This window comes from Thunnus albacares, chromosome 12 (genome assembly GCF_914725855.1).
Source record: "Thunnus albacares chromosome 12, fThuAlb1.1, whole genome shotgun sequence".
NCBI lineage: Eukaryota > Metazoa > Chordata > Actinopteri > Scombriformes > Scombridae > Thunnus > Thunnus albacares.
Window position 1 is genome coordinate 547,624 of NC_058117.1, and position 26,514 is coordinate 574,137.

Here is a 26,514-nt window from a genome sequence, read left to right on the forward strand (position 1 = left end):
TAGTATAGGACGTTAACCAGTGTTGGCTGGTGACTAAAAAAATTGGGGAGGACAGGAGGAAAACCAACATGGAATCTTACAACAAACCCCATCATACTATATCATTGTCCCCCACCTGATAAAATCAGAGGGGTGGGGGACAATTTTATATGCCAATAAAACATTTTGCTTTCAAAAACAAAAACCCTGAGTGGTGAAAAGACTGCTTCTTTAAAGACATTTAGCATATACATATTGTTTCTAAACAAAGAAGTGCTCATTTTAGCTGTGGAGTGGTTCAGAATGTGTCATTTTACCAACAAAGTTCAATTCAATTCAATTCAATTTTATTTATATAGCGCCACATCACAACAAAAGTCATCTCAAGAGAGAGAAGGTAACATGTAACATGCAATAATAGTATATGAATACATTGGCCCTAACTGTGAGCTTTATCAAAAAGGAAATTTTTAAGCCTACTCTTAAACATAAAGAGGGTGTCTGCCCCCTGGACTGAATCTGGAAGATGGTTCCACAGGAGAGGAGCCTGATAGCTGAAGGTTCTGCCTCCCATTCTACTTTTTGAGACTGTAGGAACCACAAGTAAGCCTGCATTCTGGGAGCGCTGTGTTCCAGTGGGGTAATAGGGTACTACGAGCTCTTTAAGATATGATGGTGCCTGACCATTAAGAACTTTGTAGGCGAGTAGGATTTTAAATTCAATTCAAATTTATAGTGTTGTTCTATTGTGACAACAGATTTAAATTGTCATCAAAAACAGCCAACATATCACATGATTTACATGTGTTTCCTATATATGATCTTAGTATACAGAAATATATAAAGTACACACAAAGTTTATAATCTGATACAGGTACAGATCAGTGCTGAACACTAGAAAGACTGAACACTAAAAACATTCACAGATCTAAAAGTGTAGGTTCACATCAAAAAGTACTAATGCATGTATCAAATACATGACTTACACACTCTTATCTATATGCACAACATACAAAATATAGCCTACAAAGCTGTTATATAACACTTGTTATTCTAGTTACTTTAAGCTTGTTACTCAATAACAACTCAGCTAAAAAACGAACTGAAGAACTTGTCACAAGCAAGCAGCCAGACCTCCTGTACACTCATATCAACAGGTGACTGAACAACTACTCAATTAAAAACTGGATCAATTCCAAATGAATGAGTGAGTCCAGACAGCTCACTGGAACTTCAACAAGCAAACTACCAACTGCACATGATATGATCTCTTTGCTGCATTCTTGTTAAGGAGATAAATTCACACAACAGCCACAGAGAGACATCTAACCATCAGAGATGAAATTGGCGACCAATGAGACATAGAGAGAGAATATGTATCTGATTCATGTTATTTGACATCTTCTTTCTTTCATGGGGATGAAGTATCCATGTCATAACGTCCATTTGTGGCTGTTGGTCATCTTGTTTGTTAGTTAACAGAATTTTGTTGCTGCTGGTTAACCAGCCTGATATCATTAGCAACAATGACAAACAAGCTAACTCTCCCGGTTGTTTCATTTAAATTATGTTGTTAACTTTCCATTGTTATTGAGAGGTGTTCACTTCAGAGCAGTGGTATGTCGTGCCACAGCACATCACTGTAGTCCCGCTGAAGGTCCAGCCCAGACAGCTGAAGCAGCGAGGCCCTAGGCTGTGCCAGCAGAGCGGAGCTCTCCAGCCACTCCCTGGCAGTGTCCTGCCACTGCTGCGCCGCCCAGTCCAAATCCATTCTCCTGTTAGCTTAACAACAGTCTTTAACAGTGCTTCAGGGCTGCTAGAACAAGCCAACTGTTGTGTTAGCAAGCAGAAGCAGCTATCTACTGCTCGATAAAAGTGAATCATAACCTAAATCTGAAAAAAGGAAATTTGGTTGTTGAAAGGGCCTAAATAAGATGTAATGTTTTACCAATGTGTTTAAAAATATACTATATTTTCTCTAATAGTGGCCTGGGCCTTTATTTACCTCAACTGCAGCGGGTACCAGGCCTTTATTGGAAGCAGGCTTATATTAGAGAGAGGCCTTTATTCCTAATTCCCTCTGTTTGATAAGTGTATTTGTTCATATTTTAGTACGAAGCCTCCCTGTTTCCCGATCTGCTTCCGTTTGCTTTGTTAAATTTCTGTTACTGCATTATGCTATTAATAAAATTAAAAGCAGTCATTTCCCGACTTTTATTGTGAAACGTTATACAAACATTTCAATGTAACTTGTGTGAAGTATGACCGGTCAAGTACGGGAGGGGAAATATGGCCAGTGTTAGTTAAAAACTAAACAAATCTGAGGTAACATTATGCTGGATATAAACATTAATAGCCAGTTAACAGCACAGTCAAATATCAAATATCAATCAGCTGTCTCTCTAGCTCCAAGCTAACTTTCTTCCTCCCACCTCCAGCTAGCCGTGCTCTCCTCTTGTCAGCTAACAGCAGCTCACGCTTCTGTTTTTTTCAGTATCTGATTCTTTTCAGGTCAGTGTCAAAAGGTCTTGCAGCTTTCGCTCCTTAATTTTCCTCCGCATATTGCAAAACTCTCTCTTTGAATTTGACGTCAAACTTCCGTCTAGTGGGTGCCATGTTCACTCTCTAGTGTTGTGGCATTGGTGTTATGGAAAATCTAGTCACTGACACTTGCACAGGACCTATATGGTACTTCAATTATAGCTACCACCATCTTGTGGCACTTGTACATTACTACAAACCACAGTCACATTATAACAGGCACCAAGAGGAGGGGGGTGGACATGTCTTTTCATTTGATTACGTTAAAAGTAAAGTTAGGCTTTGCTGTAGGTTTCCCAACTCATTTTAAAAAAAGACGAGAGAAAAAGAGGAAGAGGGGGCTAGAGAGTGAATGAAGAGATGGAGCTGGTAAGAAAGCAGTGAATCAGATCAATAAAAAAAATATCTAATTGTTTCACAGCGGTTATTCTCTAGAGCACAAATAAACACATCCACACCCCCACACACCACTGTACAACCCTGCAGTGGTGCGCAGCAACACCTGATTTGGTCTGAATATGGCCTCAATCCATCCTTGTTTTTTCCCTCCCCAGCCTGCATTTGGGGCCGGCCTTTATTTGTTCGTGTCGACCACACCCCCGGCCATTACTGGAGACCTGGCTGGAGACCGGCCACTATTAGAGAAAATACAGTAGTTCGAAATTTGCAAGTTATAAATTGTTTTCTAATATGCTACTCTATCAATTTATCTATATCTTACCGGTCTTCTTCTCTTGCCAGTTCGTCACACTTATGTATGTTACAGTGGTTGAGAATTGAAGATGAAATCTGGAAACTATCATTGAACCAACGTGATGTCAGTATTGCGTTCTGGTTGTTGACTGGTTACGAAGGATGTCTTCCCTTGGAGCATCATTTTATGTGTCTTGGCCAATCATAGATTAGCATGAAAAAATGAAATACATTAAATTTATGTAAGAGATCCTGCCCTGAGGAGGACAGCAGGAGCCCATCTTCCTCTGCTCCCTACGGTCCCCCACCACCACTGCACACAGACTGCCCTTTCGTCTCCTGCCCTGCAGGTGTCGCTGTTGAAACATTTTAATCAGAATTTAAATAATGGATTTTTTCCAAAGACGAGAGAAAAGATATGTTAAAAATGAGATTTGGTAATGGTTTATTTCAACCAAATATTCTTTTTTATATTTTGATCTTGTGTATATATATATATATATATATATATATGTATATATATATATATATATGGTATTATTTGAGGTTCTCGTGTTCCTTCTTCCAGATGTTGCTGTCGCTTGGGACTGCTACATCTATCACCACTGCCTTCTTCTGTTGTTTGTCAGTCAACACGATGTCGGGTTGGTTAGCCATCACCAGTTTGTCAGTCTGGATCTGGAAGTCCCACAGGATCCTAGCTTGGTCATTCTCAACCACCTTAGGAGGTGTCTTCCATTCTGACCTTGGGACTTCCAGCCCATATTCAGTGCAGATGTTCCTGTAATCTATGCCAGCCACTTGGTTATGGCGTTCCATGTACGATGTTCCTGCCTGCATCCTACACCCTGCTATTATGTGCTGAACTGTCCTAGGAGCATCTTTGCACAGCCCGCACCTGGGGTCCTGTCTGGTGTCCCTTCCTGATGTATTCCTGGATCTTGGTTGTTTCATCCTGGACAGTGGCTCTAATGCTCACCAGTCCTCGGCCTCTCTTGTTCGGCTTAGTGTACATTCTCAGGGTGCTGGGCTTGATATGAAACCCTCCATACATTGTGAGGAGCTTCCTTGTCTTGATATCAGTGGCCTCTATCTCCTCCTTTGGCCAGCTTATTATGCCAGCAGGGTATCTGATGACTGGCAGGGCATACGTGTTGATGGCTCGTACCTTGTTCTTCCCATTCAGCTGACTTTTCGGGACCTGCCTTACTCTGTGTAGGTATTTGGCTGTGGCTGACTTCCTTGCAGCCTCCTCATGGTTTCCATTTGCCTGCGGGATCCGAAGGTGTTTGTAGCTGTCCTGAACTACTGCAATGCTGCCTTCTGGTAGTTCAACCCCCTCAGTTCTGATCATCTTCCCTCTCTTGGATACCATCCAACCACACCTATCTAGTCCGAATGACATTCCAACGTTGTTGCTGTAGATCCTGGTGATGTTGATCAGTAAGTCAATGTCTCACTCATTCCTGGAATACAGCTTGATGTCATCCATGTAGAGGAGGTGACTGATAGTTGTTCCACTTCAGAACTGGTATCAGTAGCCACTCTTTCTGATGATCTGGCTGAGGGGGTTCAGGCTTATGCAGAACAGCAGTGGGGATAGTGCATCACCTTGGTATATGCCGCAGTTGGCTTTGAGTTGGCCACCAGAGTTGTTTTTCACAGCCCCACTGTGCTCTTGATGAAGGCTCTTAGTGTCCTGTTGATGTTGTACATTTCCAAGCATTCCAGTATCCGTGTGTGTGGCATTGAATCGTAGGCTTTCTTGTAGTCAATCCAGGCAGTGCACAGGTTGGTCTGCCTGGTCTTGCAGTCTTGGGTGACTCCTCTATCGGCCAGTAGCTGGTGCTTGGCTCCCCTGGTATTACTACCAATTCCTTTCTGGGCCCTGTTCATGTACTGGGCCATGTGTCTATTCATCTTCGCTGCTATGATGCCTGACAGGAGCTTTCACGTTGCACAGAGGCAGGTAATTGGCCGGTAGTTGGATGGAATTGCACCCTTCTGGGGATCCTTCATGATCAGGACTGTCTGCCCTTGGGTTAACCACTCTAGGTGGATGCCATCTGTCAGCAGTTGGTTCATTCGTGCTGCCAGGTGTTCATGGAGTGCAGTCAGTTTCTTTAGCCAGTAGGTGTGGCCCAGTGCTGTCCAGCTCTTCATATCTGACACTTTTTCTTGGATGTCTGCCATTGTAATGGTTAATGGATCTTGCTCTGGGAGATTGCTGTGGTCTGCTCTTAGCTCCACTAGCCACTGAGCATTGGAGTTATGTGATGCCTCCTTCTCCCATATGCTCTTCCAGTATTGAAGCAGTACATATATATATATATATATATATATATATATATATATATATACATATATATACATGTAGTCAAAACATCATCAAAACTATATATATATATATATATAGTTTTGATGATGTTTCGATGATGGTGGTGGAGAGCGTTGTCTAACGTGTCAGACCAAATTCTCACATAGGTGTTCAATTGGATTGAGATCTGGTGACTGCGAAGGCCATAGCATATGATTCACATCATTTTCACACTCATCAAACCACTCAGTGACCCCTCATGCCCTGTGAACTGGGGCATTGTCATCCTGGAAGAGACCACTTCCATCAGGATAGAAATGTTTCATCATAGGAAAGGTAATGACTCAGAACAACTTTGTATTGATTTGCAGTGACCCATCCCTCTAAGGGGACAAGTGGACCCAAACCATACCAGCAAAATGCCCCCCACAGCATAACAGAACCACCAGATCCACTCACTGTAGGGGTCAAGCATTCCAACCTGTACCGGTCCATAATGTCCCAGAATCTGAACTTCCACCAGGAAAATTATAACAATTAATGCTGATCTTTATTCGATGTTTTCTGTTACTTAAAAGGCTTTGTGCAGTACATCACATGTACTCCTATACATAGATATGGGAGAAATGCAATTCTAAACCAAGTTTCCTGTAACTTTAGTAATGAACCAGTAACAGGGCCGCGGTTTGTGTAACCTGGTTTATTGGAATGGAATGGAACAGAGCCTCATTAATGTTATTAGTAACACCTGTGTTTTTCCTGCCATAACAAGTAAAGATGTTTGCCATGAAAAAGGTCTATAACCTTAAAGACCTTATACTGTGAATATTCATACACAAAGAGACCACGTCGTTCAGTAGAATGAACTACATCAACAGATTCATGTCAGTATATTCTTCCCCTCAGTACGTCTATTTGTAATAATATAATAGTATAATAGCATGTTGTTCAAGCTTGTGTTAATCAGTATTTGTGCTCATTATAAATGGAAAATTCAGCCTTTGAAAGGGAAGACTGAAGTATGAAGGAGGGGTTGGGAATGTGGAATGCATTGGCTCCTGCCTGCTGAGAGCATGGTTGGTTTCACAGCAGTACTCTGCTGCCTCTGCTCAGCATGCTGCTAACACAGGAAATAGAAAGCTAGAGGGAGTGAGTGTGTGTGTGTGTGTGCGTGCATGCAAGTGTGCGTGTGTGTTACCTTGTGGAGACCGTTTCTGGTATAAACACTGACCTTGTTGGGACCAATAGTCCTCATGGGGACCAAAGCCCAGTCCTAATGCGGTGTGTTGCAGTGTATTGTTTCTGTCTCTATGCCCAGAGGTGATACATGGGAGAGAGACCTAAAACAAGAGGAAATAGAGGAGGTGGAGAGTCGAGGAGAAACACTAAAATGGCATTGTACACACTGTCTACACTTGTAGATTAACCAGAAACAACTCACCAAAAACAGTGAAGATGTATGAAAACAGTAAATGCCTCAGCTCTTGAAAAGAGAGTAATGCAAGGCTCATGAGAGTTTTAGGTCATTTTGATACATAATCCCAAACAATTACCATGAACACAAACTAAGGGTGTTTTCAAATCTATACCTACCCACAGCAAATTAACTATTTGCTGTTGTCTGAAACAGTGGATGACTTGGTTCGTTCAGTTCTATTTTGTACATGTTATGCCATCTAATAGGCTCCACTATTGGTATATCCCTGTGAGGCTTTGCCTCTTCACCCTGAGCCAGATCCTTCAAGCACTCACCACCCAATCAGGAAGTAGCAGCCACTTGCTATAAAGCACCAGCACACCTGCTGTTCTCCTTTTTTCACTCAGCCACCTTGAATACAGTGCACAACACTCAGCAAAAACTTCATCACCCAAACCTTGCTCTGCCTCACTCACCTCCCTGTGCATGATTCATATCACTATTTCACATGGATATGAATCAGCGATTCACCTTCTCCCTGCAGAATGCTGTGGAGGGAAGATAATCTATTATTTTGCTACCAAATTTCTACATTTTGTGGCATTATACCTTTCCAGCTCCACTAGGATGGTGACACTGGAGGAGAAATTGGGGAAAGGACCCATATCACTATAAACTAAGTTTCCTCACATTAGGACCTTTGGACAGCTATGTCATGAAACAACTTATCCCTGTAGCATATCCTGATACATTCACTTGTGACTAGATGATTTCCACAAGTAACAGACATATCTCTACTTCTGCTTCATCACAGGAAATGCTAGTTTTCCTCCTGGGAGGTTTTCAGCACTTCTGCCTCCTTTTTTTGGCTATATGCACATGTTTTTCCAAATGTGTGGAAAATGTGCCTAACCCTCTCAGAGACAGGGTCAAGAGTTCTGCCGTACATTGACCACATTGGCTGATTCTGCCACCACATTGAAAGCGCCTCTCCAGCCAAGCCAGTGAATTCTGTCTTTTGGATTCCATCAAAATAAGACCACAAAGCATTTCCAAGTGGCATTCAGTGCATTATGATGTGAAGCATGAGTTAGACTAAACAGGCAAATCCAGGTCAAAACTTCTTTTAAGTTCCTTCATTGATTTCACATAACAAACCCACCTCAGCCTTTAAGGGTGATTTCAAACAAACTTTTGTGTGTTTGCCTGTTTGGTTTGCCTGATGATATTTGTGTGGTGTGAAAGCAGACCAGACCAACCACAACACATTGTGATAGTAGATATGGGATTTTAACATGAATACAAAAGCAGAATTTATTGAATCCATCTGGTGGTCATGGGAACTGTCAAGCAAGTGACCTTTTGATTTGTATAAACAGTTTACATATTTATGCAAAATAATTCGGTAAACATAGTAATTTGTATGTGCACCAGATGAAAAGGAGTTCAAACAGGGATTTTTTGTTCTTTTGTTTAACTCCATGGATTTTTTTGGCAGTTCTTTAATAAAAAGTGTATGAAATATAGGCAACCGCATAGTAATCATCCCACAATAATTTTACAGTACAAAGTGCCCCTTTTTCAATGCCACTTGTTTGTACCTGTTCATCATCATTTATCACACATGAACTGCAGATGCAGTCTGGTCTAATAATGCTCATGATCAGTTATGTCTTGGTGAGCTCTTCATGACACCAAAGACAATAAATAAACTAATCAGGTTCAGTAAAGTGCTTCATAACTTACTGTAAGTCACCGGAATTTGATTTTCCCCTGTGGGTCCATGTAGTACTGATGAGGCATGATGACTTTACCCTGGATTCTAGAAGTCGCCCCTCTGTCAGCTCAGCTAAATTTGTGCAGTTCTGTGAACTTTTTATGAATAATATTGGACATTATTGGACAATGATAACATATGAGTATGAGTCACTCATCAGGACAGGGAAATGGTCAGCTCACCCTCCTGCCAACCTGCTACCTGACCAGTCGAGGTTTTCAAATGCAAACATTGGAATAAACATCAAGGAAAAGGTGGGGAGGATAAACACCAGCGGCAAACCTGACCACATGGACAAGCAAGACCACTTCTACATCCATCCATCCATCTCAACATCAAAAGAAACACCAGGGTAAACATGGGGGGATTAAAACATGGTAGACATTTTAACATCAGAAGCATTACTGCAAAGAGCAATCAGCTAACTCATCTTCTGTCTGACTCAAATCTGGACTTTCTCTGTCTGACTGAAACATGGTTGAAACAAACAACCCCTGCCAATATGTTCACACACCAATGTTTTAGAAGAAAGGACCTGATGGAAGAGGAGGAGGGGTGCTTTTTTATGTGAGAGACAACATCAAATATGAACGTATGGTTTACAATGCGGATAACATGTTGGAATATCTTGGGATAAAAATAATCTTGTCATAACAAATGTCTTTTGACATCATAGGTGTCTATAGGCCCCCCTCTACAGATGACACTTTCTATGATCAACTCACAGAAGCCTTGAAATAGTGCATTCTCAACAAAGAATTATTACTTATGGGGAAAAACTAAAAGAAATTCCAACTAGAACATCTAGTAAAAGGCCCAACTGGGATTGCAAAATGCTACAGTGCACAAATTTTATATTTACTATAAAACCAGAAAGAATAACTAAAAGTAATAATTTAATCACTGGCGTATCAGATCATAACCTAACCCTATGTGCAAGAAGACTGACTAAAAATAGATTTAGGACCACAGCAACTAAGCCAATGATGCTTCAATGCATACCCAGAGCTTACTTCTCCTTTATCAAGTCTTGCTTTAATTTGCAATTTAAAGTGAAAGGTAGTTGTTTCAGTGGAATGATTTGCTGTAAGCCAAATTGCATGCGATGTACACCAAAATTGCTTGTATTAAGAAATGTTGTTAGTTGTTCAGTGACAACTTTCTAAGCAACCTTTGAGAGTACTGGCAGTATACTTACTGGTCTGTAGTTACTGGCTTCAAGGCAATATCCAGATTTAAAAATAGGCGTGACAATGGCACATTTCCAGTCATCAGGAAAGGAGCTGTATTTAAAAGACAAGTAAATTAAATGAGAAATGGGGGAGTTAAAATATCTTTGTGTGGTTTAACAAACATGGTATCAAATTGGAAAGCATTGCTACTTTTGGAGATTTTTTTCCTAGCTCATACACAGACTCAAGAAAAAATTATTAAAGACAGAAGCAACAGCAAGATGATCTTCAATTAACTTTCCCTGTACTTTGAGTTTAAAATCTCCTAAAAATTTTGGCTCCATTATGAGATTATTGATGTTTTTCCAGATCAATTTACCGTTGCTTTTTGTCTCTTTTTATCTCAATATATTGAATATTGAGATAAAAAACAATGCTAGATTTCATTAGTTTCCACAAATTTTCATTAAATTAAATTGTTTTCATTTTTAGATTTTATCTGTATCCTCATATTAAACCTTTCCTTCACAGAGTTGATTCTGTGAGTAAAGGTATTACAGCCATAGTCCAGATCATCAGAGGACAATACATCATCCCAGTTCAAGCTGTTAATTTCACTGACAAATTCTTCTTACTTAGCTCTGGGTATGCATTGAAGCATCATTGGCTTAGTTGCTGTGGTCCTAAATCTATTTTTAGTCAGTCTTCTTGCACATAGGGTTAGGTTATGATCTGATACGCCAGTGATTAAATTATTACTTTTAGTTATTCTTTCTGGTTTTATAGTAAATATAAAATTTGTGCACTGTAGCATTTTGCAATCCCAGTTGGGCCTTTTACTAGATGTTCTAGTTGGAATTTCTTTTAGTTTTTCCCCATAAGTAATAATTCTTTGTTGAGAATGCACTATTTCAAGGCTTCTGTGAGTTGATCATAGAAAGTGTCATCTGTAGAGGGGGGCCTATAGACACCTATGATGTCAAAAGACATTTGTTATGACAAGATTATTTTTATCCCAAGATATTCCAACATGTTATCCGCATTGTAAACCATACGTTCATATTTGATGTTGTCTCTCACATAAAAAAGCACCCCTCCTCCTCTTCCATCAGGTCCTTTCTTCTAAAACATTGGTGTGTGAACATATTGGCAGGGGTTGTTTGTTTCAACCATGTTTCAGTCAGACAGAGAAAGTCCAGATTTGAGTCAGACAGAAGATGAGTTAGCTGATTGCTCTTTGCAGTAATGCTTCTGATGTTAAAATGTCTACCATGTTTTAATCCCCCCATGTTTACCCTGGTGTTTCTTTTGATGTTGAGATGGATGGATGGATGTAGAAGTGGTCTTGCTTGTCCATGTGGTCAGGTTTGCCGCTGGTGTTTATCCTCCCCACCTTTTCCTTGATGTTTATTCCAATGTTTGCATTTGAAAACCTCGACTGGTCAGGTAGCAGGTTGGCAGGAGGGTGAGCTGACCATTTCCCTGTCCTGATGAGTGACTCATACTCATATGTTATCATTGTCCAATAATGTCCAATATTATTCATAAAAAGTTCACAGAACTGCACAAATTTAGCTGAGCTGACAGAGGGGCGACTTCTAGAATCCAGGGTAAAGTCATCATGCCTCATCAGTACTACATGGACCCACAGGGGAAAATCAAATTCCGGTGACTTACAGTAAGTTATGAAGCACTTTACTGAACCTGATTAGTTTATTTATTGTCTTTGGTGTCATGAAGAGCTCACCAAGACATAACTGATCATGAGCATTATTAGACCAGACTTCATCTGCAGTTCATGTGTGATAAATGATGATGAACAGGTACAAACAAGTGGCATTGAAAAAGGGGCACTTTGTACTGTAAAATTATTGTGGGATGATTACTATGCGGTTGCCTATATTTCATACACTTTTTATTAAAGAACTGCCAAAAAAATCCATGGAGTTAAACAAAAGAACAAAAAATCCCTGTTTGAACTCCTTTTCATCTGGTGCACATACAAATTACTATGTTTACCGAATTATTTTGCATAAATATGTAAACTGTTTATACAAATCAAAAGGTCACTTGCTTGACAGTTCCCATGACCACCAGATGGATTCAATAAATTCTGCTTTTGTATTCATGTTAAAATCCCATATCTACTATCACAATGTGTTGTGGTTGGTCTGGTCTGCTTTCACACCACACAAATATCATCAGGCAAACCAAACAGGCAAACACACAAAAGTTTGTTTGAAATCACCCTTAAAGGCTGAGGTGGGTTTGTTATGTGAAATCAATGAAGGAACTTAAAAGAAGTTTTGACCTGGATTTGCCTGTTTAGTCTAACTCATGCTTCACATCATAATGCACTGAATGCCACTTGGAAATGCTTTGTGGTCTTATTTTGATGGAATCCAAAAGACAGAATTCACTGGCTTGGCTGGAGAGGCGCTTTCAATGTGGTGGCAGAATCAGCCAATGTGGTCAATGTACGGCAGAACTCTTGACCCTGTCTCTGAGAGGGTTAGGCACATTTTCCACACATTTGGAAAAACATGTGCATATAGCCAAAAAAAGGAGGCAGAAGTGCTGAAAACCTCCCAGGAGGAAAACTAGCATTTCCTGTGATGAAGCAGAAGTAGAGATATGTCTGTTACTTGTGGAAATCATCTAGTCACAAGTGAATGTATCAGGATATGCTACAGGGATAAGTTGTTTCATGACATAGCTGTCCAAAGGTCCTAATGTGAGGAAACTTAGTTTATAGTGATATGGGTCCTTTCCCCAATTTCTCCTCCAGTGTCACCATCCTAGTGGAGCTGGAAAGGTATAATGCCACAAAATGTAGAAATTTGGTAGCAAAATAATAGATTATCTTCCCTCCACAGCATTCTGCAGGGAGAAGGTGAATCGCTGATTCATATCCATGTGAAATAGTGATATGAATCATGCACAGGGAGGTGAGTGAGGCAGAGCAAGGTTTGGGTGATGAAGTTTTTGCTGAGTGTTGTGCACTGTATTCAAGGTGGCTGAGTGAAAAAAGGAGAACAGCAGGTGTGCTGGTGCTTTATAGCAAGTGGCTGCTACTTCCTGATTGGGTGGTGAGTGCTTGAAGGATCTGTCAATCATGATGTTTTAATATCGAAATTCTCTAAAATTAACTTCTCTGCTAGAGCACTAGCATCTGTGTCTTCATATTTATCTAATAGGAGACAATGTGTTAAAGTTTGTGACACACTGTCCAGTAACATGAAGTGCACCATGGTTGTTCCAGAAGGGTCAGTGTTAGGTCCCCTATTATTTAGCCTATATATTAATGATCTCCCTCAACAGTGTCATGATGTAGAACTGCAAATGTATGCAGATGACACATGCAAAAACAGCTGAGTTAGCAGTTGCTAAGCTAACAATTGTGTTGGAAATGATCACACATTGGCTTGATCAATCATGTCTGAGTCTAAATGTAAACAAGACAAAAGGTATGTTTTTCTCTAAAACCATGGTACAATGTCCTAAAGCTTTCATCAAAGGTGAAAGGATTGAAATAGTCACTGATTTTAAATATTTTGGTCTGACACTGGACCCAAATTTGCACTTTAAATAACATGTTTAAAAAACAGTTAAAACCTAAACATAAAGTACAACTTAGCAAACTTTAGACATATTAGAAACTCTTTCTTATATGTCTTATTGCATTACATGTTGGGCACAGGCTGGAGAAATGGTCATAAGACCTCTTGAGTACTTTTACAAACAAACTCTAAAAACTCTAGACAAAAAGCCATCACTGTAGGGTACTAGAGAAATACAATTTACTGAGCTTTGAGAATTTTAGATTATTTTCAAATTCGTGCCTTGTTTATAAAATTTTAAATGGTTTGGCCCCTCCACCACCACCATGCCATTTTATCATACTGCATTCGGGCAGTCAGCATTCTCTGTAAAAGTCACAACTCAGTGGAATGTCCTGCCTGACGATATTAAGAGCTGCAGTTCCATAAGTACCTTTAAAACCAAATTAAAAAGTCTGCTAAAAGTTACTCAGCTCTGTAACCAATTTTATATCATGGTCTTCTCATGAACACAAATAATCTTGCTTTTAATTTGACAAGCTTACATTATTGCTTGTTGACACCGTGGGTGCATGTGATGTGGTGCTTTTATGTGTAGCTTTGTATTTTGTATTATGTGTCCTGTGTGTTTTTTGCTGTGTACTGTTTGTTATTCTTTTGTTACATGTTTTAATTATGACCTGCCAAAGGGACTGCAGATGAAAATTACCAATAAGCTAACTCTAGTACAGTACATCAAATGGTAACATTTACGTTTAACACTGTACGTGGCCCCAATAAATCAGAAAAAAAATAAAATCAGATCAAAACTGTCCAATGAATGAGTTACCTATCAGTCCATATGATATGGACTGATAGGAATTTTTGGGATGGGGGATAGGAATGTCAATGCCCATAGTGATTGCATCACTATAGACACAATCACTTTGACTAAGGTGGTCAGAGATATTGAGATTGAGGCTGGAAAGTTAATGTATTCTAAGACCAGTGGTGAAGACCAGATCCAGGATGTGACTGTGGCTGTGAGTGGGAAGTTGTTGTATGTTGTGTGAAGTTGAAGCATTCTAGCAGTTCCAGGAATACTGTCAGATTTACAGTCAGTATCATCAGTGTGTATATTAAAGTCACCCAGGAGGAGAGCGGAGGGTGAAATGGCACATAGCTGGGTCAGAAAATTAGAGAAGTCAGAGAGAAAGAAGGGGTTCAGCTTGGGGGGTTGGTAGATAACAGTGACCAAAGGGGTGGGACCAGAGAGTTTGACAATAAGTGTAAGGAATGGAAATGATGATTGTTTTAATGTCCTTCCTGTAAACAGCAGAAACACCACCTCCCCACCCCTCAAGACGAGGTTTATCAATGTATTCCTGTGGGTGTGTTTTGTTTTAATGAGAAATTATACAGGGGTTTATGTCAGGTTTCGGTGAGGCAGAGGAAATGTAGGTTGTTCTCAGTTATAAATTCATTCAGAATGAGGCTTTTATTGTTGAGTATTGAACAAAGCCAGATTGTGATTGGTTGTGAGGACTGAGGAAAGATTGGAAGGATTCACATAATGTTTGTTGTGGTGATGTAATGAGGAAGTTGGGGAGTGACAGAACCATAGGGATGGGATGGAATTAGAGGACGTGAAGTTGTAAGTAAACATGGCCAGAGCCCCTGTGTAGAGGACAGCCTCAGCAAAGTATTCCAGTTTCTTTGAGAGTCCATCCAGTCCAGATGCAGATGGTTATTGAGATTTTGAAGATCTGAGGTGGACAGTGGTAGCATGGTCCAGTTGAAGAACACTAGTACAGAGCTAGTGTTACCTTATGACCAGGATCTGGGTGTCCAGGGAAGGAGTAGCATTATGCACCCCAGGAGAATCCACTGGATAATCCACACCATAACAGCGGAGGAGCTACCAGCCTGTTAGCCTTACGATCCTGTTCGGAGAGTGAAGGTCAACCTGGGGCAGTGGTGGCTAGCAGAGAAGAACAACCCAAGCCTGACAAGGCTGACCACACTGGGACAGAAAGGATAAACAGGAGGGCTCCTGCTAGCTAGTGATGTGGCAGGCAGAGCCTGAAAGGTTGACCACTCTGGTAGCAGGATGATGAAGTAAAGCTGTGAATCGGTCCTGGGAGTCCTGAAGTTGGCAAGAGAGAGAATCTCTTGGCAGGTAAGATGGTGAGCTGAGCTGGAGATGCTAATCCAGTGAATGTGCTTGTCTGGATTGGAGGACAGTTGGTAGCATGTAGCCAGAAACACGCAGGACAAATTTATCGGAAAAGTTTAGATTGACAGAGGCAACGATTAAACAGTGGAACTTAGGTAGAACTTACGTTAGGAAACAGAACGGCAGCCAAAGTGCCAAAGTGTGCCACCCAAAGTGTGCCAGCATCCACCAGTGTTCACCATCTTAGTTATGAAAACAATGACCTATACTTAGTGACCAGAAAAATAGAAACCCCTGTACAGTGTAATGTAATTCAATATACTGGCCCTACAGTAAATACTATGTCAGAGATGTGTTGATTCAACTCTCTGGTCACTTTTGAGGCTGCAGGTAGAGGTGGTTTTGTTGCTTTATATTGAAAAGTGAGGTTGGAGGAGTTTATGTTTGGCTGCATTATTTACATCCAGCACTGGTTTTTTTCCTTAGTCTAGTCCTTGACTGATGACCTCTTATAAATTTAAATGCCTGCTAAGAACACATGGTCACATTATTATTTACTGACTTTATGAATTGATGATGACCTCCTGAACAGTTGTTGAACTTGGACCCAACCAGACTCCTGTCTTTGCAGACACAGCTGACACATGAGCCAATTTACTTATCTCACCCATACTCAAGCAAAGAACAGAGCCGACTGAAAAACAAAAAGAAAATAATTACCACAGTTAAAGCAGGTAAAGAAGTTACAAAACAGTGTTAGAAACGGCACAAGTTGAAAAACAATAGAGCCAATTTTGTTATGTTGCAAATATGTGATAATTCAGTCACAATCTCAAGAAAAAGGGATTATGATATTTTTGTTAAAGCTGTGTAGAATTGGAAATGTCCTTTTTGGTGCCCCCAGTATCATTATCAAAACAGTGGTAAAGTGCACCACTACTCTCCAGACAGGCCATATGTTTGGTGGCCCTGAGGTGCAAAACACAACAACGTTTCAGGAAAATGTAAAATGTCATTGTGTCAGAAATGTTGTGTTTTGCACCTCAGGGCCACGATACATATACATCATGTAGACTGCACCAATTCCCATCTGGATTGTCTCATCTTTCTATTGCCAAAACTGCCATTAGAATGTAAGCATTTTACACATTCTGTAGATGTTTTAAGGATTAATAAAACATGCAGTCTAATTGTACCCAGTGTGAGTACTGTAGGTGACCTCCAGCCTTCATCTGATTCTTGGTAAACAGAATAAGACATAACCAGTTACAAAGCCATATATGAACAACAGCCAAATAATATATGGGAAAGAATGAGCCTGCAGGCATCTAGGACTGGAACCCACTCTCTCTCATGACTATTGTGTGTGTGCGTATTTTTGTGTGTGTGTGTGTGTGTGTGTGTGTGTGTGTGTGTGTGTGTGTGTGTGTGTGTGTGTTTGTGTGTGTGTGTGTGTGTGTGTGTGTGTGTGTGTTTGTGTGTACAGGTAAGGAAATAGATGAGATAGAAAATTGTTGTAGGATATTGCCAGTAAATTGAGACTTTTCACTTTCTCTCCTTTTTCTCTCATATTGTGTTCTACAATGAGCAAGATGCATGTTCCTAATCAAAAGGAAATCAGCCTTTCAGAATGTGTATGTCTCTGTGTGTGTGTGTGTGTGTGTGTGTGTGTGTGTGTGTGTGTGTGTGTGTGTGTGTGTGTGTGTGTGTGTTTATCTATGCTCATGCTCATGCTAAACCAGAAACATTTGGCTCACAACTGGGATCACAATGTAATCAAATAAAACTTATTCACAGATCCTTAAAAACCCTACATCTAAACTTTAAAAACTGTAGACAGTTTATTATATAGTTCATTTCTGACTATGTTTCAACAAAAACACAACAAAATATAGTTACAGCATGGTTATTGGTTAATTTGTAGGACACCTTCCTTTCCACAAAAAGAATAAAGCACCTATGAAAAATGTGTTTCAATGCTAACCCCAAAGAGAAAAAAGAATAAAATTGGGGTTATTTCAGGATGGGTGCACACACTGGTGAAATGCATTCTCATTCCTTCACTGTTTGTATGTTTACATGCACATGAGTAGCCCACTTTGTATTAGGTTGTGGAGTATCCTGTTTGGTTTTGAGAATCCTGAATGTGCCATCTTGGTTATTCTGAAAGAAATGGCACTGGCAAGTACTGTGGCTTGAGTCCACATATCTTCTGATCACTGTGTGCTAATGTATCTTCACAAATGCTTCTTCAACTCAAAGGCATTCAAGAAAACATAAAACAATACACATACATCTGCACTCTGAAGTGGATGTGAAAGAGTGACACTGGTGAAAAAGAGGTGTAAATGAAGCAAAGCCTGCAAGCTAGCTCAGGCAGTTTGAGGCTGCTCCATTCACACTTTGCTGTGGCATATCTATACTGATACTAACACCTTTGGTTTGCTGAGGAATGGAGAGAGGAGATGTTCTGTGCACTTGCGTATTAACTTTATTGACATGCGCTAATCTGCATGTGAGCTTGCATGTGAAAACTGTCACAGTCAAGACTGACCTACACCACAGCTGCCACACAGCTCACACAGGCTATGCTGCTACTATGGCTGCTGCTGTTCATAACGCGTTTCAAAAGCCCCACCTCGGCCTTATAGGGCAAGTTAGTGTCGCTCTCCACTCCCTTTTGTGCTGAGCTCAGTGTTTCCTTAGGGGGAGTGATGAGGTCAGAGCCTAGATGGCAAAGATTAATGCTGTATTGCTGCTGCTGTTGTCTTGTATTAATATATGAAATAAGATACAGAAAGCCCATCCAGCACTCCATATTAAAATACAGCAGCCAGAAGCCAAAGTTGGATAATCCTCAGCACCTGTACAGGTGCAGACAAACATAGACACAGTAATGTGTCATGCAGTGTTCATACAGGGAGATGATAAACTAGGTTACACTATACTATGGGGCGGCTGTGGCTCAGGAGGTACAGCGGGTCGTCCACTAATCGGAAGATCGGCGGTTCGATTCCCGGCTCCCCCAGTCCACATGCCAATGTGTCCTTGGGCAAGATACTTAACCCCAAATTACTCCTGATGGCTGTGCCATCAGTGTATGAATGTGTGTGAATGGTTAGTTTCCTCTGATGGGCAGGTTGGGACCTTGCATGGTAGCCCCTGTACCCATTCAGCGTATGAATGTGTGTAAATGGGTGAATGAGATTTGTAGTGTAAAAGCGCTTTGAGTGGTTGGAAGACTAGAAAGGCGCTATACAAGTACAGTCCATTTACCATTTACTATTATGTTCTATGTACATAGCATATTCAGAATCAAAATCAGGCTACTATTGCTATAACTTGGATACTAATGTGCACATAAACTACCAACATAGGCTGTGTGACTGACTGTGTTTTGCCTTTTTATTTTGCCATGTTCAAACTTTTTTTGTGACATATATTTGACCTTGGTATACAGAGTAGGCCTTTAAATAAGAGCAGTGATTTTTTTTTGCTCCTCTCATTCTTAATAAATAAATCAAATCAAACTACCTTGTTGAGCCATAGGACGTTTGTTAAATCCTCATCACATTTCAAACTGAAAATTTGATTACAAATGTCACCAATCACTGTGCGCTTCCACATATAATGATCAAATTAGGAACCACTATTACAAATCTGGGTCAAGTAAAATTAAAGTCCAATTTTGGCCTCGCAAAACTAACTTCCCTCCAAAAGTATGAAGGTTGTAGTTTCTCTCTACTCTTCTTTCCTGTTTGCTTTTGAGTCAGATTTATGTTTCTCAAGAGAGGCACAACTGTGTGTGTGTTTGTGTGTTTGTGTGTGTGTTTGTGTGTGTGTGTGTAAGCCACCTCTGCAGGGGATGGATTTGAATCACCGATTAGAGAAGATCTCAATTAGTCCAACACACTCATACACACAATGTGGATTATGTGTAGTCTTTTCTAATCTGGGAATATGAAGCTGCTGATATTGGATCAAAAAATCTGGGTGGAATATTAATTATGAATATGAATGGCTGATGGTCCGTTTGTGTGTGTGTGTGAAGCTGTGGCATAACTTCAATAAGGATGATCTCTTCCCTTGCTTTCTGCCTTTACTCCACTATGGGTCTGCCATTTCTTCCTGTTCTATTTCCCTCTGTCACTTTCACTTTCCCACAGAATTCTGACGTCACCATACCTGACTAATGATCTTTCTGCCCGCGTCCCTCAAGCCAATTAGTCCCTAGGAACTGCGACATTATTTTCTTTAAATTTCATTCTGCTGCAATACATCAGCTTCTGTGAGGGCTGCAGTATACCACATGCACCAAGGTGATTTACAACAATGACAAACCCTAATTCATAGCTAAGTTCATATGGCTAAGGTTGAAAAAGGAAGAGGTGTTCACGAGTGAGGGCAGGGCTAAGTTTATCACCTGCCAATTTTTTATGTTTCTAGGTCTTGCAGACAAGACATTTAGAAGAGAAAAATAATAAGAAATTTTCATGAGGTCATAATAGACAACCTTCGACTTAATACGACCTCAGTAAGCACAACATACCACATGCATGAATTAATACATTGATGGAAAGTAGGACTTGGCTACCTGGGGATTTGAGCCCTGGACCTTTGTATTCACAGAGAAGGTGACTTATGGCTTGATTCCAGTAGGTGCGGCTGTGCCACATTCCAGCTGCAACACGGCTGCCGGCGCTTAATCGCAGCTACTCTAGTGAATGCTTTTGATCCCACCAGACGTGCCACAGCACATTTCAGATGTGTCCCAAAAGCAGCTTGTCCACTCTGCTCCGCTAAACATACATGCCTTATCTATTTTTGATGCGAGCTGCATCAATCAGAGGATATTTGTCACTATGGATGATGAGAGGTTCATCTTGGAAGTGGAAAATCACAAGATTTTATGACACCACTGCTGCCATGACTGCCCAGGTCCCTGGCTTCCTCTCCAGGTAGAGGGGTGGCTCTCTTCTCTCTGGCACTGCTGGAGCAAAACACTCCACTTCTGAAATGCTTCCAGTGGGGTATGATGCTGTGCCGAGGATTGAACAAAACCATGTTACAGCTGTAAGGTGACGCAGCCATGAGCAGTGGAATCAAGGTGACTGCACCACTGGGGAGAACACTTACAATAGTCAAAATGTTGGTGAAAAAATTCAGAAAAAACCATGCATCATTGTGCAATATTTTGGTGAAATTCAAAAATTCAATGAAATAGAAAAAAATTGGATGAAATAGAAAAATGTTGTGCTTATGGTACAAATTACAGCAAGATATTGGATATAACAAACACATAATTTGACATACATGCATTGGACAACATTTAAACCACAAGAGTTCACAACAGATTGGCAGAAACCAGGAGATACACACACCTTGGTGCTAGACTGGGTTGGAACAGGTAACCTTACCCTTACAAGGTCTGTGCTTAAACCACTAGACCATCAGGACAACACATGATATGATAACAGTTGACACTAAATATTAACTTATTTCTGCATACAGTTAGTAAATTACTGCATTGAGGTCAATGAGAGTGAATAACTTGAATGAATAACGTGTTTGTGTGATGCATGCAACCACAACACAAAATCCTAACCCATCTAGCTGGTGGATGCTTGGGAGGAAGAGAAGAAAAAGAGGTAAACAAGGACCTGGGCCTAAACCAACCAGGTGTAGCTAGTTTCCTGACACCTTCTCCAACCCCGTCCACCAGCTCCTGAGCAACAATTTAACTGTTGGGAATACAATTTGCATCAACTTACTTTTCTCAAGTGTGTTGTCAAATATTTTGGTAAAATTAGTTTAAAAATTAGAAGAAATAAAAAATGTGCATTCAGTGAAAATTACAGCAAGATACTGGATATCACTCCAGACTCATTGTTTGACTGAAGTGAACACCATTTGAAACACTTAAATATAAGTACCATCTAGAGAATGTCTGTGTCAATTTTGGTAGCATATGAATGAAGAGATATAGATGTTAATTGATTTCTGCATATTTTGAAAAATAGTAGGGATGCACGATATTGGATTTTTTGCCGATATGCTGATATTTTCCAACTCATTGCAGATCGCTAATGCTGATACTGATATATGCACATATTTTTTTCCCTGGCTGAGGAGACTATTATGCATGCAATCATAGACTGTACTAAGTATGATCAAGAAAGACAATATATTAAGGAAGAACTTCAGAAGACTGGAGTTCAGGAGCCTGTCAAGTGGTTGGAGCAGTAGAGTTTTCTTTGAGTTTATTAGATAGACAGGATTAATTGGTAGAATTTAATCTCTGGTCCACACTCAGGAGCAGAAGGTGGCAGTAATGTACCTAATACGCTGGTTGCCAACTGCCATTACAAACCAAAAAGTTTTTTCAAACGGAGTGGCACATCCTGTTGAGGTGTTTTCTATCTATGCAGCCAAACACAAGCAGGTCCTCCTGTTTCACCTGGTGCTTCCTCCATAGGCTACACTTCACTCAGCTGCCCGCCAGACTCACTGCTTCTTCCTACTTTAACCTGAATAACAAACTGGGGTTCGGTTCTCCAGTTGGCTAGCCTAGCACCGAGCCCCAGTTTATTATTCAAGTTCAAGTGGGTAGAAGCAGTGAGTCTGTCGGGCAGCTGAGTGAAGTGCAGCCTACGGAGGAAGCATCGGGACTGTCAGGGTGAAACAGTCTGCAGAAGGAAGCACAGCCAGGCGGCGGAGAAGAAGCCTGTCATATCGGCAGAAATGTTTTGGGCTGATGCTGATTTTAACACCTTTATCAGCTGATACCGATGATGTGCAGATATTATCGTGCATCCCTAAAAAATATAGAGTGACGGACTTCTGAACTGACCATAGGCTCAGTGGATGTGCTGTAAAAATTTTAGCTCTGTAGGATGTACGGGTGATGTATTTAGATTTTTTGATGTTGGGAATGTGAAATGTCTATAAATGTAGATATGTTGTGATAAGCCATGCACACTTTAATCAATCATTACTTCAACTGAGTCATGACCCTAGATTGTGTGAACCAAATTTCATACAAATCCATGTAGCTGATTGTGAGATATGAAATTTTCACATTTATGACACCCCCTACTGGCAGTATATCCCAAGGCTGCATAGTGAAGTTCGGACCTAGCATCCAAACCCATGAACCAAGTCTGGTTACAATTGCCTAAGCCAGTTTTTATTTATGAGCGTTTATTGTTGGGTTTGGCAGGAGAGTGTTTGGTTATTAGTGATAATTAATAATTATCAGAGATAATTATTAATTAATAATTATTATTATTATTATTATTAATTAATAATTATTATCTAATTATTAATTATCTCTAATTATCTCTTATCTCTAATTAATAATTATCAGAGATAATTATTAATTAGACAATAAAGAAATTATTAATATTAATTAATAGTACAGGGCACCAACCCTCAGAGAGCCTCACACTGGGACACCAACTGTTAGAGAGTTGCAATAATTAATAACTATCAGAGTTAATTATTAATTATAAAATTAATCAAATTATCAATATGAATTAATAATTATGGGGCACCACCTCAAAACTGGGACCATTAACCAAACAATAAGGTAATCTCATGAAAGAGTTAACCTAGAATGCTAATATCTGAGGGATCAACATTCACAGATGAATGAAGGTTTGAATTTGAGCTCTGACTCTCTCAATCAGCCACTTTTCACAATATATAAACACAAAAAAGACTTCTCCTTAAAGAAAATAGCATAATAAATTTATTAAACAATAGCAGAGTTAACAAAGTTAGCAGATGCTTTGATCAATAAACCACTGTCCTGAAATCTAACTCTAAGCAATAACATATGTTGGGACTACATGTGGACCACATGTTTCAAGACTCCAAGAAACCTGAGCCCTGGGGGTTCACACCCAAAGCGTGAAGCTCCACCCATGGATCCAGGTTATCAAAACTAGAGATTCCCCCTTATCTTTCTCTTGTCCCCCCGAGCTGCAGCAGGAGCAGCTCCTTGCTCTCTTTCTCCTTCAGCTGCAGGTGCAGCTGCTTGCTCTTTCACACCTCCAGCAGCTGCTGGAGCAGCTCTCTGCTCTCTTGTGTGGCCTGCTCACAGCAGACACACACAGTCTTCTTTATGGCAAAAGATGTGAGAGCCTGCCTAAGACTCAGAAACTAAGTTTCCTTGTGCCAGCAGCTAACACACAAGTCTGCTGGCCAGTTTAACAAGTACAGGAGCCGCGAAATGGAGTTAGTTTGCCTTCTCAGCCTGACTCACCCACGGATTCATCAGCTACAAAGCAGAACGCCACAAAGCATCTCTTCCTTCATGGACTGGTAACAACTGGGCATAGCCTAGCAACACAGTGATGCATAGTACGGCTAAGCAAGAATGTTTAACTCAAACAATGTACTGTACGTCTATTGATTTGGTTAAGGTTATACATTGAACTGTTGTTGTGATGTCCTTGTTGCTTATAGTCAGGTTACTGCATAGCCACACCGCTAGGTTAATGTTAGCATGCTTAACACATGTTACATCCAGTAACTAGGCCTTGCATGCAACCTCATTTTAACCTTTAACTTTTAGCATACACGAATTGGCCTTGAATAGAGAACCACACAGTTAAAAGGTTAAAACCTAGTTTGGCAAACTTTGGTTCAGGCAGCACATGTGGTTCAAGACACCACATGGTCTGGCCTTTTATCTCTGTAGTTCCCTTTATCAGCCAAATTCTCGGCATGCCATGTGCTCAGTCACCAGGTGACTGCAGCCATCTTGCTATTGTCTTCCCTACACACATACACACACACACACACACACACACTTGTATATAGGTACACTTAGCTAGATTAGTATTGTGTGTTTTGTTAAATAAATGCTTTTGGATATACATGTTGTCTGTTTTAATGTTGCACAAGAATGAGTTTTGCCAACCCCTGCTCTGTAAAGAACTCCAAATCCTTTAACCATAACTAATTACTGATATGGTGATTTTGTTTATAGTTATTAAATTAATTTTTAATCAAAGTGCCAAAGTCATAGATTAGTACACTTTGAGACTGAATTGGCTATCTTTTTCCCTGAGTCCAGGGTGGTGCTCCGTTATTATTAAATCTTATTAATAATTTTATTGATTTTAATAATTAACGATTATCTTCGATAATTATCTTTGATAATCGTTAATTATTGCTGAAAGCCAAACTCTTGGCCACGGCCCAACACATACATAAAACAGCTATGTACATTGAAAACACATGCAAGCGGGAGAGTGTGTGTGTGTGTGTGTTTGTGTGTGTGTACGTGTGGGCGGCAAGATGGCAACGTGATCTGGCACTCTCATCGCACGAGAGTTTAGATGCAGATGTGACTATGGGAGGAAGTCACGTCACACGAGAACCAAATGGCGGAAGTGACCGCGGTGTCTTGGTTAGAACAATAGCCAGATGGCAGATAAGGAGGGCAGAGTGGCGCTGTGTCCCATGTTATCTGACCGTCAGATGTGTAAGAAGATGTCTGTGCATGTGTATGTGCACATGTGTGTGGGTTAGTAATGAGAGGGAAGAGAGAGGAAGGAAACCGGAGTGGAGAGAAGCACTTACTTTGTCCACAGAGAGTGCGCATATGGACGGCAGTCTGTGATGCACGTTGTCTGATTTCCGATTGATAAAGCAACTTAATTTCTCTCTCACAGTGGCACAAACACAGCAATCCTGAGTGGGACAAACACAAACAGTCTAGCGTGGTAAACACAACGACAAACAGGCAGCAAACTTTAAATACTCCTCAAAGTAAAGCAGCACAAAGGGACTCGGCGGTTCGTCAATTAACAAAACAAAAACAACAGCACTGAATCTGAAAATAATATACAATATAACCTACCTCTGCCTAGTCTTAAGTCTCTTGCTTGGTCACTTCAGAAAGCAAGCAGGGTCAAATTTAAAGGTGGGGGCTTTGAATTAGAAATTTTCTAGGGGTGCCCTCGAGCCATTTTAACACATCCATACCCAAGGCCCATGAAATATTACATTTTTCACGACTTTTGACGCATGTGCAAAGTTTTGTAAATTTTCGAGCACGTTTAGCCCCTCAAAATTGTGTTTCTTTTGGAAGAAGAATAATAGAGAATCAAAGCTGCAAGCAGCAATGATTGGGCCCTCGCACCCTTATGCACATGGAGGCGTGGCGCAGTCAAAGGGCTTTTATTGCAAGCATGCAGATATGTTCAGGACGGGGCTCTTATCAAACATTGCACGTAGGAGTTAAATATTATATAAATATATATATACACGCACTAATTATACATCTGGTTGCTACATATCAACTGTAGACCACACCTTGTAAATTCCACGTGAATCAGATGATGTTTGTTATATAAGGCTTACTTGTTGACAGTAGGTGGCGCTATGACTATGACCTGATATTTACATGTAGTCTTTTCAAGCATGTGAAATTTGGGGCAGATTGGACAAAGTCTTGTGGAGTTACAACAACTTCCTGTTTCATGGGGAAACATCGAAATTCATCGAATCACCACATCAAGGGCATTCAATTAAAACTCAAGATTTTGATAACTTTTCATCACAAATGTGTTAAGTTGCCACTAACCAAATTTGAAGTCACTCGGGTGAAATTTGTAGGAAGAGTTCGTTAAAATACAACGCCTGCAAAGGGCAAAAACTGCGCAAAAATTACACAATTTATTGAAAATGGCCAACTTCCTGTTGGACTTAGGGTGTGGCTCCAAGCTTTTTTGTGTGTCTGAACATGATATATGTGCCTACCAAGTTTTGTTCATCTACATCAAATTTCAAGGTGGGGGCTTTTAATTTGAAATTTTGTCAAATCACCAAATTTCATGAACATCAAAGAAACTTTTTCAAAAATGGACCTGCATTTGGGGGTGCTATGGAG

At 40.3% G+C, this 26,514-nt stretch overlaps 1 protein-coding gene and 1 long non-coding RNA gene across 2 annotated transcripts in view; one reads left to right on the forward strand and one right to left on the reverse strand.

Annotated features, from left to right (window-relative positions):
- fam110b (family with sequence similarity 110 member B) overlaps window positions 1–26,514 on the forward strand; it is a 115,989-nt gene that overhangs the window by 67,057 nt on the left and 22,418 nt on the right. The window lies entirely within an intron of this gene.
- On the reverse strand, window positions 7,525–22,739 carry LOC122993230. The gene is made up of 4 exons (XR_006406360.1): window positions 22,613–22,739; window positions 20,139–20,141; window positions 8,762–8,769; window positions 7,525–7,535 (listed from the first exon to the last, which is right to left on the reverse strand). It is a non-coding gene; the product is annotated as an uncharacterized LOC122993230 (long non-coding RNA).